Genomic DNA, 5,566 nt, shown 5'->3' with positions numbered 1-5,566 from the left:
TACGGAGTGAGGCAGCACAGCTTCTCAGTAATCAACTCTTCAGCTGGTGTAAATCAGCACAGCTCCCTCGCTTTCAGCAGAGTCACACTCTTCAAGCCAGAAGTGGTGTGCCTCCTCACATGCAAAAAGTAGCTCTGAAACCTCTCTCTTAGTGTCAGGCATTGTGCAAGGACCCAGACGGCAATATTTAATTTTGTAGGCACTGTGCCCAGCTGCTGCTCTGCTTTCCTTGTGAGTTGGTTGTTCTCAGCAGACAGGGACAAGACAAGCAGGAGCAGCATATCTGTCTTGGGGCATGCAAGTGCCACTTTGCTCTAATTTAGGCTATGCAATGGCAGGGAGGCACTGGAAGGAATTAAGCTGCCTGAGCAGCTCCAGTCTTGGTGCTTTCTCTCTGACAGTCATTCGCCAGCTGGGAAGACAACGACAGTGATTATTTCTTGGTGGTGGAGAAAGAAGTCTGTGCAGTAACGTTGGACCCAAACACACCTGCAGCTCTGGGTACATCTGGGATCTGAGCCTTGAGCTGGAGTTTTCTCAGTGGTTTCCTGATGGGTTTCTGTGTACTTCCCAGATGTTGTAAATGCAGCTCTTGAGCTTCATTTCTACTGGTAAGCTTAGGATGCAAACTGCCTGGGAGTTGCCAGTGTAGCATCTGGTGCTTTGAAAGGAGCACAAGGAGTTTAGCAGATTTGTCCTTAACCCTCAATAAGCCTGAAGAGGGAGCACCATGTGGGATGGTGCCCCTCTGGACCTTTTGCTCATAAATAGAGAAGGACTTGTGGGTGATGTGAAGGTTGGGGATTCATAAAGTTTCATAAATTCGTAAGTTTAAATTCATAAATTCATAAGTTTTTGATTCTTGGAAAAGTAAGGATGGGGGTTAGCAGAACTGCCACCCTGGACTTCCAGAGGGCAGACTTTGGCCTGTTAAGGAGACTGGTTGGCAGAGTCCCTTGGGAGGCAGTCCTGAAAGGCAAGGGTGTGATCTACCTAGACTTCAGTAAGGCTTTTGACACCGTTTCCCACAGCATTCTCCTGAAGAAGCTGGCTGCTCAAGGCTTAGACAGATGTACGCTTCACTGGATTAAAAACTGGCTGGGTGACCAGGCCCAAAGAGTCGTGGTGAATGGAACTAAATCCGGTAGGAGGCTGGTCACAAGTGGTGTCCCACAGAGCTCAGTACTGGGGCCAGTTCTCTTCAGTATCTTTCTCAATGACCTGGTCGAGGGGATCAAGTGCACCCTCAGTAAGTTTGCAGATGGCACCAAGTTAAGAGCGAATGTTGATCTGCTCGAGGGCAGGAGGGCTCTGCAGAGGGATCTGGATAGGCTGGACCGATGGGTTGAGGCCAACTGTATGAAGTTCAACAAGGCCAAATGCTGGGTCCTGCACTTGGGGCACAACAACCCCAAGCAGTGCTACAGGCTGGGGGAAGAGTGGTTAGAAAGCTGCCCGGCAGAAAGGGCCCTGGGGGTATTGGTTAATAGCTGGCTGAATATGAGCCAGCAGTGTGCTCAGGTGGCCAAGAAGGCCAACAGCATCCTGGTTTGTATCAGGAATAGTGTAGCCAGCAGGAGCAGGGAGGTGACCGTCCCCCTGTACTCAGCTCCGGTGAGGCTGCAGCTTGAGTACTGTGTTCAGCTTTGGGCCCCTCACTACAAGAAGGACATCGAGGCCCTGGAGCGTGTCCAGAGAAGGGCTACGAAGCTGGTGAAGCTTGGAACACAAGTCCTGTGAGGAGCAGCTGAGGGAACTGGGGTTGTTTACTCTGGAGAAGAGGATGCTCAGGACAGACCTTATTGTACCAATTACCTAAAAGGAAGTTGTAGTGAGATATGGATTGGGCTCTTCTCCCAAACACCAAGTGATAAGATGAGGGGAAGTGCCCTCAAGTTGTGCCAGGGAAGGTTTAGGCTGGAGACTGGGAGAAATTTCTTCACTGAAAGGGTTGTGCGGCATTGGAATAGGCTGCCCAGGGATGTAGTTGAGTCACCATCCCTTCAAGAAATGTGTAGATGTAGAACTTAGTAGCATAGTTTACTGGTGGACTTGTCAGAACTAGGTTAAAGGTTGGACCAGATGATCTTAGAGGTCTTTTTCCCAGCCTGAATGATTCTTATGATTCTGTGGGGCCTGGTTTGAAATGGACCCAGCATCGGCCCATTTCTGAACGTTTTGAAATCTCAGCCTGGGTATTCAAAAACAGACAACCCAAATTTCCAGTTCTGCTAAAGCAATTTCACCCTTGCCCTGGGTTTACTTACGCACACAAGCTTTTACTGAGATGGCCACAACTGTCTAGTGTGGTCATCTGAGTAAGGGAAGTGGTGTAGGAAAATTGAAATGGAAAGGGGTACAGGCCCAGATGCTCGGGTAGAGAAGAGGAACTGCAGCATAGCCATGTGCTGCAGAAAACTGTCCTGGCCCACTCTTGCTGGTGTTTAGTGCTCCTTCAGGGAGGTGAGTCCAGCCCCTGTTACTCTGGACTCACAGTTTGGAAATTCTGACTTTTGAGGCTGTTGAGGTTGGTTGCTTCAGCCTAATGAAAAGATAGAAGCCATTCAGGAAAAAAAAAAATCCAGATTTTGGTTTAAGTGTTATGTGCAAAGTCAGGTTTTATGTCTTTGGGTACACTGAGTTTTCTTTTATGCAGGTCCATTTGTCAGTAAGATTGAAGGAAAGTCCTCATGTTATTTTGCTAGCCTCTTTTATGTGGAAATTTAACAAATAAGCTACAGAGAGACAACTGCTTCCTAAGGGAGGAACATCCCCTTTCTTAGGGTGTGTTCTTGGTCAGGTATCCCACTTTGCTATTCTGGAATTATGGAAGGGGCAGAGTAATAAAAGCAATTAATTCAAATGAAGTCATGAATTATAGTCACCAACCAAGTATAGTCACCAGTCTTGTGCATGGATCAAGGCAATCCCCAATCTGAATACAGGCTAGGCGATGAGTGGATTGAGAGCAGCCCTGTAGAGAAGGATCTGGGGGTGTTGGTAGATGAAAAACTGACGATAAGCCAGCACTGTGCACCTGCAGCACAGAAAGCCAACCGTATACTGGGCTGCATCAAAAGAAGCATCTGATGCTGATGCCTAGGGCTGATTTCCAGCTGTACAGCCAGTGGTGGGGCCAGTATGGACCTCACCCATGCCATGGAGTTGTGACCAGTGCTGCTCTAAAAAAGCCAGTCTTTGCAAAGCCTTGCTGTTGATTCCCTCCACTGCTCTAAAAATAGAAGGTTATTATTAGGGTGAAAATATCCACTGTCCAGTTTGCAGGGGCAGGATCTATTTCCAGTTGGATTTCAGGATGTGGGGAGAGCCTTGGCACCAGGAACTGTGCTTTCGGTGCTGTGCCTGGTGCTCATGGGCAGCTATTAAGGACAACTATCAGTCCTCAGCTGTGAGACAAGAAAGTGAGTAGGAGATGGGAATGTGAATGGTAAGTGATTTATCAAATGGACTTTGTTAATCTAAATGTGTCAAAGAAGTTTCCAGTGGAAGGAAGAAAGGGGAAATGATGGGGTTTTTTGTTTTTCAGTTTGGAAAAGATGGAGAGAGAGTCTCATTTTTATTTTTTATTTTTATGTAAGCAACATTGCTTATTAAAACTTCAGATACCTCACATTTATTTGTTCACCCAAGCCCAGCTTGAGGACAGCTAGCAGTAAAGAAAGGCAAATTAGGACCACAGTGAGAACAGGATGAAGAGAGTCCAGTTTCTTCAAGAAACTCTCACTCCAGGGATCATTAGGTGCTTTCTAAGAGAATACCACTGCTGCACCACTGCCCATCTGTCTTTTGCTTTCTCTGTCTATGCAGTCTTCTGCATGCAGCTATGCTTGCACTGCTTGTGCCCTGACCTGGGGGCCGGGAGCCAGCTCAGACTGAAAGCCGCGTCGCTGTGGTTGGATTGGTTACCCTCCATCTGGCTTGGTGTACCACAAGAGCACACGCATGTCTGTCAGCGAGAACTGCAGTTAAAGACTTACTGTCTTTTGGTAGCACAGAGGTATGGTATGGGACCTATTGGTGTGAGTAGGAAAGCATGTTCAACTCTGGGAGAAGCTCTGATTGATAGGTAAGCATTGGATAGCCTTGCAAAGGTACTTTAAGATGTTGCTGTCCACCCTGCTTGAGATGAAGCATCTGAGCTTCATCTACATCAGATGAAGCAGCTGAGTCCATACACTGATACTAGCTTAAAGCAGGAGGAGGTTTGTCCGCATGAAAAGGACAGACAATGGAGGACAGGGGCTGAGGGGATGGTACCAGGTCTATGTACACATACATTTTTGCAGCTGCATTTTTTAAGCTGCTTGCTTAAGAAATTATAGCATCTGGTTACCCATTGCTGAAATTCCCTAAAGATTTTGCTTCCTTTAGATCTTCATATAGATCTGCAGTGTCATTATCTGCAAAGGATCCCAAGCAGTTTGAACCATATTCACATAAATAGTCAAATTCTTTTATGACTGGGACTGGGCTAGCCTTTGTCATCTCAGCATGGTGGTGTAGACAGCACTTTGGCAGCTCTAGACCCAGGACCTCAAGAAAAAGCCCTCATTGCTCTGGGCAGGCAGCAGACGTGTGGCAGGGATGTGGGGTTATGAGCACATTCAGATAGCCATGTCACAGCTGGCAATGTGCTAGCACATTTTGTGGCCTATATGCTTACTGGGACATTTTTCTTTGAGTCAAAAAACATTGCTTTTGAGGGGAACTGAAATATGAAGGAGTGTTCAAGTGAATGGATTTAAAGGTAAAGCTAAGACCTGTGACTTTATGTGAGGTTTTCATCCTGTTCTTTCTCATTCGTGAGTCTATGAACCTAGAGAGAACTCTGACTGCAGGTGAAGTGTTCATCCTTTGTCCACACTGCTGGCTGCTTGTATCTCACCCTGATATGTGTGTGGTTGACCACATAGCTCCTAGGTACAACTGCCCGTACAATCTCTTATGAAATTGTCCTTTCCTTAAGGTCCTTTCATTAAGAGCAGTCAATGTCTTTCCTGAAGAAAACAGTAGGACATTTAAAAAAAAGGATACAAAGGGAGTAGATGAGACTTCAGTGAACTACCTACCTTCGTGAAACACTATCAGGAGTGTGAGACTGTTAATGGGAAAGGAATGCTGTTTTTCACACACACAGGGTCTGCTGTATAAAACCAAGCAAGAGGAAAGTTCCACGTATGAATGCATTTCTACTCACTTTAAAATATCCTGTGTGAGAGTCTTTTTATTGAGTGCATGTGATAGTGAAGAGAAACATGGAATTTTATGGTGTGGCATGCCACATAGTGATTTCCCATATTCAAAACCTGCTAAACTGAGATATGCATCTGGATGTACTGCTCCCAAATTCATTTTTGCTTAGAATCTAGGACTTTGGTTTGGCCATTTTAGAGTGGCTTTTAAGATGGCCCATCTTAGGAGAGGAGATCCTCTCTTAAACTTCGGGGGTGTTTGTACCTGTTGTGTTGCCTTTGGCCCAGTCCTTATTTCAGTTCTCTGAACAGGACAGGTTCGCAATTCTTTGTCTCTTATGAGAAGAAAAAGC

Source organism: Anser anser (assembly GCF_964211835.1).
Source record: "Anser anser genome assembly, chromosome: 3".
Taxonomy (NCBI): Eukaryota; Metazoa; Chordata; class Aves; order Anseriformes; family Anatidae; genus Anser; species Anser anser.
The sequence above is the reverse complement of the archived record's forward strand: the minus strand, read 5'-3'. Positions refer to the sequence as shown.